General features: G+C 38.0%; 1 protein-coding gene across 2 annotated transcripts in view; it reads right to left on the bottom strand.

The window, feature by feature from the left end:
* The window catches only part of Trhr (thyrotropin releasing hormone receptor), a 39,989-nt gene that overhangs the window by 7,592 nt on the left and 16,527 nt on the right, over positions 1–15,870 (bottom strand). The gene's annotated exons all lie outside the window — the stretch shown is intronic.

The raw sequence follows: 15,870 nt of genomic DNA, 5'->3' as shown, positions 1-15,870 counted from the left end.
TCCTGAATGGGATGCAGGCAGGAGCCTTCAATGGTGGCTGGAAACAGGTCAGCTAAGGCTCTTATCACAGGCTTTCAAATGTGTCTGTGAGAAGCACTAGGAGACATAGTTCTAATTGCATCTCCTTAGTGGTAAGAAATTATCCCAGCCTTTCTCATAGACCATCTGTAAAGTAGGACAATAGTATCTTCCAGCACCAAACGTGGTAGCATAACTGTGTGAATATGACACTCAAAATCGCAGAAGCCATGCAAGATTTACTCTATACCAGAGACCACATTAATGTTGCATGTTTCTTATCACAAGTGAAGTGGTTAAGACCCTTCAGCATGCGTTTAGTACCATCTCTTTGGAGGCAGACACAAGTGGATTTCTGTGAATTAGAGGCCAGCCTGGCCTACAGAATGAATTCTGGGACAGCCAAGGCTGTTACTAGAGAAACCCTATCTCAAAAAACTAATAGATAGGTAGAAGAGAGATCATAGTATTCCAACAACACAACGAATGTGTATAATTTTAGCAGACATAATCTTTTCACACATCTATAACTAATTGATTTTCTTTAAGTGCAAAATTTTACACGTTTAACAAGTTCAGTCTCTGGTTGCATTTGAAAACATTAATGTTCTTAGTCCACACTTTGTAGATATCCTAAATATAAGCAACACCAAGACAGAAGATATGTATTTAAAAAAAAATACTAAGGTGAAGTGAGTTGGAAGTGGTCCTATTGAGATTTGGTGTGTGACAAAGTAAGCAGAGTACAGTGTACAAGTTCCAGCTGCAGGCTGTTTAACAGAAGTTGAGTTCACTTGTCCCCATCAAGGAGTGGGAACCATTTCAAAAGGCATTGTTTGAGGACAAAGAGATGTCACACTCAATGGCATGTTTGGCCTCCCTTTTTTTAGGGCAGGAGAGACACAGCTGCCAAAGGAATTACAGATGCAGGTAGAGTCAAGCTCTGAAAATTCGCACTCAGTGGAAGCCCTGTAGTCAACATGTGAGCAGGCAGACTCTGAGTATATGAAAGATGAACAAAGGAAATTATACATGCCAGGGTTAGGACACAGTATTTCACGAGAGAGCAGGCTAGCAGAGATGTTGAAAATGCGCAGGCTGGATCTAGATTTGATAAGTCTCTGTCCTCTATCAAGGACTGTCTCCTTTGCAATGATGTGTGGACATGTGTGTGTCTGTGTGTGTGTGTGTGTGTGTGTGTGTGTGTGTGTGTGTGTGTAGATCAGAGACCCCTGCTAGCTACTTTAGTCTCTCTCCACCATATTTCTTTGAAAGAAGGTCTCATAATGAACCTGGACCTCATCCATTGGCTAGATAGACTGACCAATGAAAGACAGGATTCCCCCTCCTCTGCTTCCCAAGCACCAGAAGCAAACTGTCCACCTAGCTCCTTAACTATAAATATGAATGCTTCATGCTTTCGGAGCAAATGCTTTAGCGACTGAGCCATCTCTTTAGCTCTGTATTTAAATACACGGAAGAAGTGTTAAGTAGTCCTCAGGAGAGATTTTGAATTCATCTTCTAAAACACATTGTCTTGGATAAAGATCTGATCCAGGAACTTTCTATCATGGGACTTTAATACGCTGTATCTGACCAGCAACATTATAGCTACAGTTGTTTTTTCTGGAGTGGAAAGAAGTTCCGCAGCATGTGTGTGTGCCTAGAGAAAGAGGGCTAATTGAGACCCTCTAGCTTTTAGAAATATCTATTATTATAGAACTTCAAACTATTAACTAACATTTGCATGTTACTTTCTTTTTGTTTGGGGGATACTGTTAATTTATTTAAATTAGAAAGACAATGCCGAGTTGCTACACACTCTGCATAAGTGTGTCTCTGTCGCTGATCCTTTACCTTAGCGTGCCTCATTCACCAATGTTGACTGGTTGAACTTTCATTAACTGCTCCACCCATATGTTTTCTTTCCTGTTCCAATATCCTATCTAAGGTATCACATTATGTTTAATCAGTTGCGTTTACTTAAGCTCTTCTGTGATGTAAGGGTTTTTGCCTTCCCTTAGCTTCATAGTTTTGAAGAATATATCAGATATCTTAAACAACAACAACAACAACACCCAAACTTGAATTTGGCTGATGGTTTTCTTCTTAATAGACTCCTAAAGTTCTAAAATTTAAGAAGCAGGCCACAGACATGAAAGGTCATTCTTGACACAATATATATATATATATATATGATACATGCTTATCTAGTTATATGATTTCATTTTGTTTTCCTTGAACTACTTTATATGTAATTAAATACATATATTTATAATGTCAAATTTAGGAGACTTTAGTATTTTAGTAGTTATGCAACAACACCATTATCTACTCTTAACTCATTTCAGCATTCCAACCCTTTAGTAGGTATGTCACACCCTCCTTCCACCTGTCTAAGGCCTTGCCCAAGATTAATCTGCTGATACTCCTATATAGTTACCTATTTTGAATATTTTATATGAATGAAACATACAGTTGTTTGGGTACAACTTGAGACATCTAGGATAATAGTCATAAGGTGACAAATTGCAGATTGTATCATTTTTTATTTTTTTACGACTGAAAAGTATTTCATAGTAACATATCACATCAGATTTATCCATTTTTAAATTTTTAAATTGTAATTACTAATTCTTCTATAAACATTGGAGTATAAGTTTTATGTGAATGTTTGTTGGTATATCTCTTATCTTTTATTTCTGTTTAATCTATAGCAGTGGAACTATTTGTATATACATTTTTAAAGTGAAATCTTATATAATAATATAAAATCCTCCTTTACCTTTGAAAAAATTTGGGAGATAATTCTCATCACGATTCATATCAAAAATACTAAGTGATGTTGCAGAGATATTACGTTTCAAGATAGCTATAAACTAAAACTAAAATGGTTGAAATGCATATTTTCTTATTTATTTATTTATTTATTTATTTATTTTTACATTCCAGATTTTATCCCCCTCCTGGTCCATCCTTTGACTGTTCCACATCTCACACATCCTCCCCCCTGCTGTATTTGACCAGTTAAAACACCTGGGAAGAGCAATCAAACAGGGACAAATGAAACCAAGTGTTAAACTACATTCATTTTCTGGTGGAATACTTCTGGTGGCTAAGCTTCCACTGTCCACATTAGAAACAACCCCCAAATCCTCGTTTTTATTTATTTTTTTAATCAATTTATTTTTTTACACTCTATATTCCATTCCCTACCACCCTCATCCACTGCTCCACATTCCACACCTCCTCCTTAATATCCCTGTCTCCACATGGATGTCCCCACCCTCCACCTCACCTGATCTCTAAACTCCCTATGGCCTCCAGTCTCTTGAGGATTAGGTGCATCATCTCTGAATGAACACAGACTCAGCAGTCCTCTACTGTATGTGTGTTGGAGGCTCCATATCAGCTGGTGTATGCTGCCTATTTGGTGGTCCAGTGTTTGAGCGATCTTGGAGGTCCAGATTAATTGAGACTGCTGGTTCTCTTACAGGATAGCCCTTCTCCTCAGCTTCTTTCAGCCTTCCCTAACTCAACAACAGGGGTTAGCTGCTTCTGTCCATTGGTTGGGTGCAAATATCTGCATCTGACTCTTTCAGCTGCTTATTGGATCTTTTGGAGGGCAGTCATGATAGGCTCCTTTTTGTGGGCACACCATAGCCTCAGTAATAGTGTCAGGCCTTGGGACACCCCCTACCCCCCTTGAGCTGGATCCCACCTAGGCCTGCTGCTGGAACTCCTTTTCTTCAGACTCTTCTCCATTTTTGTCCCTGCAGTTCTTTCAGACAGGATCAATTATGGTTCAGATTGGCACAGGGTGGAATTTCCTAAACAGAACTCCAATGGCTCTAAGATCAAGAATTGATAGAAGGGATGCATATTTTTTTTTCCATTTTTTATTAGGTATTTAGCTCATTTACATTTCCAATGCTATACCAAAAGTCCCCCTTACCCCCCATAATCAGCATCCAAACGCTGACACCATTGCATATACTAGCAAGATTTTATCGAAAGGGATGCATATTTTTTATGCTGCTATCGAAACTAAAAAAGACTGGGGCCTGGAAGGATGGCTTCATAGTTAAGAATGTTGGCTATTCTTCCAAAGTCTGGTCCCCAGCACCCTCATCAGGTGGCTCACAGCCCTTTGTAATGTCAGCTCTAGAGGTCAGAAGCTTTCCTTTCAGGTTTGTGTAGGCACTGCACACACACATACACACACACACACACACTTTTCCAGACAAGTCTGTGTGCAATGTGTTGAAGAGAGAGAGAGAGAGAGAGAGAGAGAGAGAGAGAGAGAGAGAGAGAGAGAGAGTGTATAGTCATGGATACATTTTTATGTTTTTGTAGAAAGGAGAGTAGAGAAATCATGGAATTACCAGAGAGGAACTTACCAGCTTCTGTTTTCCTTCTCTCTTTCAAAGATGGACCTTAGCACAGCATAAAAACCTTTGTGATGCAGGAACGAATGAGGATAGGATGCTTGAAGATGCAGTGTTCAGGGTGGAGAACATATCTAGTCCACTGTCAATGGGCATATAAGGACTCACTTCTGCTCTTTAGGGACATTTAAGAGATCAACACACACACCACACACACACACACACACACACACACACACACACACAACCTAAACAACTATTTTTTAATACAACTTCAGAATCCAAGAGTGTTCTAGGAATAGTTAATTGTTGAGCTCTCTTAAGTTAATAAAATTCTTTCATATTTTGGAACATTTATGTTGTTACCCACTGAGATCTGTGGGAAAAGTGTTAATGTTTCCATTTTGTTGATGAGGAAAGGGGAAATGAGCTCATAGAAGCTGTGAACAGGAGCATACAACTCCTCTGCAGGGGACAGAGTGGCTGTAGAACCAACACTCTTGACTCCAGTAGAGTTGTTATTTTTCCTTACAGATAATGATAAAATTAATATATTTATTGAGCTAAGACATGTACTTGCTATAGATATTGCTTGTGGGCTATTTGGATAGGATGATATGTAGTGGGGAATTATTAATCTGATCTGAGTTCCTGGCAGGTGATCACACGTCTAGAGTTCCCTGAATTCAAGAATAAAAGACAAACACACACACACACACTCACAGTTTTATTTTTAGTATACCTTACTAGCTCAATGATTGGGCACTTTCTGAACCTCCCCTTGGCTAGCACACATTCTCCTCTGGTATTCCTGAGTTAACACTTTCTAAATCTATATTTTACCTTTGTTATCCCAGACCAAATTGAGGGAGTGGCCCCTGGGGCCACTTTCCTGGATTATACATAAGTCTGATGTTTCTGCATCCATCAAGTGATTTTCTCTTTACTCTCCCTTCATCTTTTGTATGGGAAATCTAGGAGTCCTGACTGTCTTCCTGCTCAGCTATTGGTGCTTGGCAACTTTATTTCCCAATTGGACACAACTGGAGGCAGACTTCCATTACCCTATGTGTGGGACACTGCAAACAGGTTTTTTGGGTAACACAATTAGCATGACAACACAAGCTGCTACAGTGATATTGTCGCCAGACATCACAAGTAAACTTGGAGTCCTCCCCACCATGACTTTTGGCTCCAAACTGGAGTCTTGCATTTAGAGTCCTGATTCGGGAAAATAACATTGTCACAAAGCAGACAGGAGTCCTTCACACCAATCTACTTCCTAGGGAAATAAGAAAACAGGAGAACTGAATTGCAAAAATAATCATGTAAAATAATGGAAACTCGAAATTCTTAGCACACAGCTCAATTAATTGAAAATCATTTATTAGGTTCTGGTTTCATGGGACATGGGTCATTTTAATTAATTGCCAGAGATCAGCTTGCTCGTCTGCTGAGGAAGTCATAAGATTTTGATTCATACCTCTGTTCCTTAGGATATTTAGTTCAGATTCTTGTACTGATTCAGAAAAATACATGAACTTTTTTTCTGTGAATGATTCAGAGGGAAAAAAAAAATTTCTGTGTGCGTTCACCGGATTGCTGCTTTCAGAAGACAAAAGACAACAATGCCTTGTGCATTGATGAGTGACTGGAGTCAGAGAAAGAGGTGGGACTGGTTGAGAGTGTCAAAGATTTCCAGTTTGTGTCTGCCTCCCAGGAATATGGAGCAGAACACATGACCCACATCTGGTTTTCTACATTCTACTGTACTCTCAAGTGTGTAAAAACTTTGCTAATGCGGAACAGTCTAAGCTTGTCATTAAACTTCCATTGAATCATTGTTTAATGAGTGGTTTTCCATGCATCATAGCAGGAAATCTTAATTTGTGAGCAGGTTCTTTACCAATTTTGGATTCCCTGTAGTAATAAATCACTGTTCTGCCTATGGCCTTTGAAGGAATGTAAATCAACGAGACACTCAGCACATCTGGGGCACAAAGGAGTAGAAGGAATCCTCAGTACAGAAGCCAGACACATAAGAAGTGCTCAATGCATGGTTGTATCATTAAGTGTTTATTCTTACCAAACATAACACAGGGTCTTTTAAACTAGCAAAGTGCTGTAGTTCTTGCATCTTTTTTTAATGGCTGGGAGATTCTCACTTTCAGAACACTTTATTCTGGAAACAGTTATTGGTTAATGAATACAAAACAGTCAGCCTTTAATATTCTAATGTCATCCTTTAAAGGGCAACAATACATTCTGTGTCTGGACTCTATCCATGTTCTCTTGCTTTCTGCATATTAACAAAGTGTTCTGAAACTCGATATATTTTGCTTTTAGCCCTCATCAAAATGATCAATGACCTTTTGCATTTTGTTATATTAATTGAGCCAGCTGAAGGATAAACTGACTTGGTAATTAAATAAATCTGGATGTAGCCAAGCTTCTGTGCTTGGGGGCTCTGGGTTTTCTTTTGGTAGAGTATTCGGCATTGTTTTGACATATCTCTGAACATTCAGTTTTGGAAAGATATTTATAATCAATGTGGGGCTCTGCATACCATAGTGTGAGGTCATTATTAGGGTTTGAAAGTTGAATGATGGAACAGGAAAGGGTTTTGGAGTCAGCTCAAGATCAGTTAAAATACAATAAAAGTGAGTAAAAGCTGAGTGATGAGTCATGGGGGAGAGACCATGGGCTGTCAGACTTTGCACTCTACATCACTTATGGATCTCTTGACAGGAAGCCATGCAGAAATGTGAATCCATGTGTCTCTTGACTCCCCCTGTCATCCTGTATTGAATGTTTTATTCAGAATCATCATATTGGCAAGAAGTAGACAGAGTAAATTCTGAGTTTTACTTGATTAAAATGTCCATAAAAATTTTGTAGAGAGTAATAATAGATGTTTTCTAAAATTGTATTTGGTAATATGTTCTTTCTCAAGAAATAGGGCTTGAGGGAAAGGGGCAAACTGATAGATGGTTTAAAGGTATAGGTTTATGAGAGCAGAACACACAATATAAAAATTGTTTGTTTGTTTGTTTGTTTGTTTGTTTGTTTTTTTCCTCCATGATTCTAGAAGGGGTTGAGACAAAACCTTTTTCTAAAAAACACATACAATGAGATGAAACTGGAATTTTAGTCTCAGGGGCTCCACAGGTTTAGAAGTTCCACAAGATCTGCCATTGGGAAAATACAAGAGTTGAAGTTATATCCAGATGTTTTTATGTACACCATACAGTATTATTTTTCCTTTGCTACACCAGCAGTTTCCCAGGAAAATATCCAAATGTAACTCAGTGCAAATATGAAAGCACTACTGTGAAAAGTAGACAGAGCTACACAGATGTCTGATACAGGATAATTGTGAAGCCAAAGCACATGAAGAATGTCTCAGTTACATTTTTACTGCTGTGAACAGATACCATGACCAAGACAACTCTTATAAGGACAACATTTAGTTGGGGTTGGCGTACAGGTTCAGCAGTTCAAGTCCATCAAGGTGGGAATATGGCTACATCCAGGCAGGCATGGTGCAGGAGGAGCTAAGAGTTCTATATCTTTATCTGAAGGCTGCTAGCAGAATTCTGGCTTCCAGGCAGCTTCTAAGAATGAGGGCCTTATAGCCCACACTCACAGTGACACACCTACTCCGACAGTGCCACACCTAATAGTGCCACTCCCTGACCAGAGCATATACAAACCATCACAAAGAGGGAGGGCAGACAGGGCTTGAGCTGTGCAAAACTTACACCAAAGGATCTCAGCATACAAGAAAGCTGAATGCTTATTGTACAGGGAATATAGAGTAATTTCTTATCTTGACTTTGAATAAAACAGCAACATAAGATGGATGCTCAGTATAATAATATGCAGATTAGAGCAATAAAATAATTAAGATAAACAATAAAATAATTTATGATGATCTATGAAACATGTGTGTGTATTTTGTCAAATACATTTGCATTGGATACAGTTGTTAGAAAATTATTATGTTAATGACTGAAGGCTACTATGAAAAGCTATGCATATTTGACATCAGTCTTTTTTTTTCCTACTAAATGCCTTACATTAAAAAAAAAAAAACATTTTTCCCTGATGCTTTCAAAACAACAAACAAATGAACAAACAAAAAGTCTGAGATTAAAACTGGAACTGGTAGAGGCTGTATCTAAGAAGGCAACCAGCATCAAATCAATTCTTATTTCTAAACAGGGCTACACTCTTGAAGTCCACGACAAGACTATTTCTATTTTCACCGTGATACTAAATCCTGTTGGGACATGCTTTTAAGTATTTGTTATTTCAGAGTTCCTTTGATTCAAGTATAAGCAACTCCATTCTAGGTAACATCTGTAGCTAGGCTCACTGCAAACTTTTTCATGATGCTAGCAACTATTGTTGTGTGGCAGTTTCAGGATTGATTATTTAGTCTCGATAGCACTGCTTGATGAAAGGCTGGCTCTTCTCCTGTTGCTTGGATGTTTTCTTGCTCACAGGAGGTGGATATTTGGAAACATGCTGGGAAAGGAAAATCTCAGCTTGCAGCACTGAGATTCAAATTACAATAACATCTGAATTGAGAAAATAAAATGTCGTTCTGACTTTATTTTCTATGACCCATGCTATAGAAGCACCACGTTTTATCTGCTGTGCTTTTGGTTTGATATTGAGCCTTTCCATGTGTTTCTCATCTCGTCCAAGGAGGATACTGGCAAACTATTAAGTGTAGGAAAACGCTGCCTCATACATCTTACTTCAGTTTTTTTAGTTTTGCTCTTTAGAACATGGTTACCAAATCTGGACATTTTTCTGCTTGGAACCAGGTTTAGAGATTCTAAATGGTCAGGTATCTGGGGTTTTTGACTGCTAGCTATTAACAGGTCTCTGCAGAAAATGATTTTTTCAATCTCATCTCTTTCCTGTGCTTTTCTGGCTATAAGTTCATGTTCCAGCAAGGGGTATATTGTAGACTAAGATACATACCAGCACTCTCTTGTAATTTATTCACCCAACCTGAGCTCGGAAACCAGTTTTAAATTGTAAAATGTGAATGACAGAGGAGAGGAAAGGAGAGATGACTTATAAAGAGAAGTAAAACTCTCAAAGTAGTCAAGAGTTTTGTGGGTCAAGAGTGGCCATTTAGGTTTTGTTTTTGCTCCTAAAACTCTTGGGCAACATCTTTTTTCAAAGGACTGACAGTGTGCTGGAAGCATCCAGCTCCTTCTGTACTCATGTTTCACTCTGTACCTTGGTAGGACCTGTCATGAGCTACGGAGCTAATGTTCTGGCTGGCCAAGAGGAATACCGAGATACAAACTACAGGCTGACCTTGTTTCATGCCCTCAAAATTGAACTGTTTTTCATTATTGCAGCTTTATTTATTTATTTAGTAATTTTAAGATAGGGTCTTAGGTAGCTCAGGTTGGCCTTTTTCTATCCTCTTGCCTTCACTTTGGAAATGATAGGATTACAGACATGTACCAGCCACACAAGCTCAATTTTAGCTCTCTAATGTGCTACACACACCATGTGAAATCAAGACTTGATTATTAGTTCAAGTTGTAACACATCATTGCTTAGCATTCTTTTGAGTTTTGATGTCTGCACTTAATATGTGGAATTGTATGTGTGGTGATTAATCATAAGGAAGATATGAAAACCTGAAGTATCAAATATACACATTTTCAATGTAAGAAATTCACTGTCCTGTCATGGAATCTGCAAGGGGGTGATCACCTTATCATCTTATCATCATATTGATCTAATATACTGAATGAAGCCTTTTTGTATTTGACTTCTTCTTGTCTATTTGACTAGAAATTCATTTGAGTTTGTAAAGCCTACTAGGCAAAGCAGCACTTGGGATACCTAGGTATGTGGTCTAGGCTTTGACACAAATTTGTACACAAAAAAGTTCTCTTTTGATGATATGGTCTAGGTTGCTTTGAGAATTATATAGTGATTAAAGGGACAGGGTATTAAGACAGAGCTGGTTTCTATTTCTATTTCTACCCATATTGTTATGACAGGGAACAAGCCATGGTTTTCTAGCAATTTCTAAATGTTGTCATGGCAACATTGTGCTTTTTTTTTTTTTTTAACAAACATGGCATCTACTTTTCTAGAAGAGAAAGACCACCAAGAATGATTATATCAGCTGTTGTGTAGAAACAAGCACATGAGGCCTTGGAAAAGACACATTTCCAATTGTTGGGGGTGGTGCACATCATCATTCTTAGCAAGCTAGGAATTCAGCTTCCACACTAAGCTCTTGTAATTTACCAGCAGAAAAACCTTAGCTAGTTCACAGCAGTCATTGTGGGTTAACATTCTGGCCAGAACACTTAGTGGTTAGTAGACCCAGGGCATTAATGCTTCTAGTTTTTATCTTTCTTCTCAGTAACTGGTGACAGAAGTTTTATGTCACTCCTAGGATTGTGCAGAGAAGAGCAATGATACATACAAGTGCCTGTATTAGTCTTAGGATAGTGTAAATACTGGAGAAGTCAAAGGAATCATTAGGAAACACTTTACTTATTGTGCTTCAAGCTCTGTTGGAAATATTTCACACGTATTGGTGCATTTAATTTTTACAAAAGCACATAGGAAGTACTATGATCACGTCCACTTAGAAAGTAAGGGAACTCAGGCCTCACTGATGAATGGTAAAACCAGCATCGAAGCCAGTCAGGACAGAGCCAGGTGTTGAGATCAGGATCCTTTCTTCCACAAATGTTAACACAACATTTAGGTAAAGGGTCATTTATCCAACCTCTCTTGGCCATAATTCTACCTAATGGTCTTTATTTCAGCACCAGGAAGTGTTTCACCAATTAATTAGAGCACAGAAGGCATTTTCTTTTAGAATGTATGTTAATACATTTTATAAAATCAACCCAAATGGTATTACTAATACCATTTTTATAAAATCAAACTCTTTGCTTAAAAGTCAAATGACCTCTGTAGGTCAATCTGCTATCCTAATGGTGCAGCAGTAGGAAAAACTTGGTTGCATTTCAAGTATTGATTTTCTTTTTTCATGTGTGCATAAAGAATCAATTCAAAATACCAAAAATAACTGTCATTTTAAAAAAATGACAACTCCCCTATTTTATTCTTTTCTTCTTCCTCTTATTTTCACAAGTTTTCCTCAAAATCTTGTCTCACATCTTGGTATAGTATGTGTTTTTACTTATTTATTTTCCAATTTCCTTTCCTTATAGAATGTGAGGTTCATGGGATAAAACTTTGATCTCAGTTTTGAAATTAGTTGATAAAATATTTAAGGAGATATTCAACTCATTTTTTTTGTAGAAGGACTAAATTATACTGCCATGTATATAAGGAAATGTTTCATTTCCTTGGACAAATACAGCCTACTCTGTCTTTGTCTCATATCCAACATACTGTTAACATGGAGAAGAACGTAAGTTTGTTGATCAAAGGTTGTGATTACATACTAGAATTAGATTTCTTGCCCTTCCAGTTTTTGAGGACCTTGAAACTGTTAGGCCTCAGATCTGTATTCTCTAGTAGGGATAGGGGCAAATGGGATGGTATGTGAAAGCTCCTTCGCACTGTGCCTGACACACAGTAAGGACCTAGCAATGTTACCTACCATAAAGGTTAGCACACGCCGGATGCCAGTGCAAATGGGCAGACAGCTCTACAAATGGCACCCAGAAAGACAAGTAGTGTGGAGCAAGCTAGTGAAGAAAGACTATAAGGTGGGATATTTCAAGAGTAGGTCTTAAGCTGGGATGAAGAAGTGTGAGGAGTGTTTTAAGAAAAAGTTTTAAGAGCCTTTAAGAAAGGCTCTCCATAAGACTCCATGATCTAGGAGCACACACAAATGTTGCCCCACCTTTAGAACTTGAATCAGCTACTAAAGGGACAGTTCTCTGTTTCAATGGTTTTGGAGTGCAATAAATGTTGAAAGCAAACACACTAAAACAGAATAGATTCATGACTTTATAATGAGTATAAACATGTCAAATACACACATGATTGGCTAGTACACAAGAAAATCTCTACTTCTTCACAGGTTCTTATGCTATGGTCACTAATGTGTGACCATTTACCAGGCTGTTTTAGTTCCCAGTGTTGAAATTTAGTTTCTGCTTAGGGAATGTGTCTTTGTAAATTTTATGCTTGCTGGTCATTATTCTTCAAGGTGTTTTTATGTCAAATTATGGATATTTCTGTAAGAATAAATTCCTTATTGTTCACAAATGTCTTGATTTTGTACTCTTAATTAAAAAAAATATTTTCAACCATCACTAAGATTTATTTGATGTAAGTTAATGCTCTCACAGCCCATGAGTTTGTGTATTTTACTGCTGAAGCATATAAAGAAAATATATATTTCCTTCTAGTACTTGAATAGCAATTACTTAATATATTGTTTTAAAATCACGAGTAAATTTTAAACTTATGTACAAGTATGGATATTTGTCCATTTAAAAATACAGTTATGATGAGGAAAATAAGCCTAGTGCAATGTAATACTATCTGTAGTATTATTCTGAGGAAGTGGGTGCAGACAAGGAGCAGCCAGCAACAGACACTGATTCTCATCAGGTTTAAAGGTCTGATGAACCACAACAGTTTCCAGCCCTTCCAAATTTGAGCCTTTCCTGGATGTTTAGTGACAGAAACAAAATCAGGAGCATTTCCCGCAGGAATAAACAGACATCCTGAGGTGCTGAAGTACTGACACACTGAATTCAAGTGACGCACAGAGAGAGAATGACTTCTGGCTCATTTCTCTAGTGTGTTCACTGCTTGCTATGAGGTAAACACACAGAATATGCTTGTCTGTGAACAAGGAGTGAAGTGCTCTTGAAGCGAACTCGCTTTATTAAGAGCATTTACGTATCATGGCGCCACATACCTTTGAGATGAAGTCAGCAGCAAAGTCAAGAACTGTGTGGGCTTTTATTCCAAGTCTAATTTATTCTAAGTGTGTTTCCTAAATTCTTCAGAGGCAAGGAGAAAAATCCAAAACTTCTGTGGTCAAGAGAAAACCAGCTCAACACCAGACATCCTCTGGAGAAAGGAGAGTCCTCTCTTAAGACAAGGAAGAGGGTGGGGGAGTGTATTTCTTACTGTGAGGTTTTTTTGTTTTTGTTTATTTTTTTATTTTTTAATTTAGAGAGGGATTTGGCCTTTACTGATTTGGAATTAGGGCGTCAATGGAACTTTTGAGCAAATAAAGAGTGCTGGGCCCTGTGGTAATGCATACGATCTGTTTCACTACTATTCCTTCATCAAACAGGCTTCTCCGTGGTTTCCCCTTCAAGATCTTTCTCCATTCTTCCTCCTGCCGCATCTTCCCTTTGACTCAGTTCTTTGTGGAGTTTGCATTCACAACATTTGGGTATTTCTCAGTGCTTATCTTTACAGTTTTCTGACCTTGACTGCTGAAATAGTCTCCTCCTGGCTTTCCTCCTTATACTCAGTACTTTCTTTTCTCTTTATGATTTTTCCATCCCTAGAATTCTGGTTGTTTAAGGTTCCTTTCCTATACCCCAACATTTCCACTGTGATAGAGCATGTTCTTGGGCCATCATCCCATCTACATTCTGCTTTCTCAGAACTCTGTATTTATAGGATAACTGTGACTCTGCATTTGTGGACTCTACCTAATATGAAAGGCAGGTACACCCCATTGAAATCTGTTGTCTTCTGTTTACTGTCTATTAACTAAAGCACATTCTTAAAGGATAGTGATAATTAATGGTTATTTTGTTTCCACATTCCAAACATTCTGACTAGTGATTCCATAGACTTTGTACTAATCCTAATTACTTTTGAACAAAGGTATTGCCATTATCATCTCCTGGACAGATGTGCAAACTGAGGTTCAAGACTTTAAAATAAGTAGATCATATAACATTGAAGGATATCTTATACAATGCTATAATATTCTAGAATTCATTCTTTACAGCTGTCATACCACTTTATCTTCTGATAGATCAATATCACCTTGAAGTCTTTTTCTTTCGTTTTCTACCCATCTATTCACACTAAATTCATTAATTCTGTTCCAAACGGACTAATGCCTTTCCATCTGCACTGCCATTTATTTTATTTGGGTACCCTCTTGCATCATACCTCACATTGCTGTAGATATCTCCTAACTAATGCCTTTGACCCTGGCACTCATTAATTTTCCTATATTGAAGAAAGAAATATGCATAGATCTTACCACAATGTTATTTGCCTTGCAATCTGTGAATAATTTTTCCTAGCTTTTAAACCTTATTCAGCACCCTCAATAGGCTGGATAAAGATATTTCCCAGGCTCTTCATTGCTCTTAAGGAGACACTGACAGTTCCATGGGAGGGTCTTCCAAGACTTCTCATTGTTACTTGTATAGTTTCCTATGCTGAAACTATCATCTTTCCATCCCATCCACAGATGTCTATTATCTCACACAGCTCAGCTTAGAAGTACTAGTGTCGGGTGGGTATGGGGGACTTTTGGTATAGCATTGGAAATGTAAATGAGCTAAATACCTAATAAAAAAATGGAAAAAAAAAAAAAAAAAAAGAAGTACTAGTGTCTACATAGCTCCTTGGGTGCGTACTTCTTCCCAGCCACAGTAATGTGATTCTTACAATCTTTACTGTTACCTTTTTATGGATTTAGTTATCATGATGCTTTGAATAAAAACTAAATGTTTGAATGTTTAATCATCAGGGAGGCACTGCTTAGAGGAATTAGGATGTGTGGACTTCTTAGGTAGAAGTCTGCCACTAGGGGTTGGTTCTGACCAAGCCAGTCCCAGTGTTCACTCTCCCTTCTGCTTGTGGATCCAGATGTAGCATTCTCAGCTGTGTTCCTGTCTGCTGCCATGCTCCCGACCATGAAGAAAATGGTCTAAGTCTGTGAAACTGTAAGCAAGTCCCAATTAAGTGCTGTCCTTTATAAGAGCTGCCTTGGTCATGGTGTCTCCTCACAGGAATAGAACACTGAACAAAACAGCTTTTACTTTACTTCTTTCTTATGATGAGATTGCAAACTTCTTGTGAGCGGAAAATTCCCACAATCAGATTTGCATAATGATGCCTAACACAGTGCCTAGTGTAGTATGGCTTATTTTATTAAATAATAGGTGACAAAAGTGTGGATCTGTCTAGGATTTGTATATCTGTTTTTATTTCCCATGTTTACTTCCTCATATAACAATGTGCTGGAGAGATTGTAAGAGCTTAACCAGACCATGTGTAATTTCTCTCTCTTTCTCTCTCTCTCTCTCTCTCTCTCTCCCTCTCTCTCTCTCTCTCTCTCTCTCTCTCTCTCTCTCCCCATGAGTCTGTGTCTCTGTCTCTTTCTCTCTCTCCACTGCTCTCTTAAGTCAACCATCTCTCTTTCCTTTGTTCTCTTAAGAACTGGGCATATCCTATCTCTTACCCATTCTGTCAAATTTCCCTCTGATTCATCATT

This window comes from Mus musculus, chromosome 15 (genome assembly GCF_000001635.26).
Source record: "Mus musculus strain C57BL/6J chromosome 15, GRCm38.p6 C57BL/6J".
In the NCBI taxonomy this organism is placed as follows: domain Eukaryota; kingdom Metazoa; phylum Chordata; class Mammalia; order Rodentia; family Muridae; genus Mus; species Mus musculus.
The sequence above is the reverse complement of the archived record's forward strand: the minus strand, read 5'-3'. Positions and strand labels throughout refer to the sequence as shown.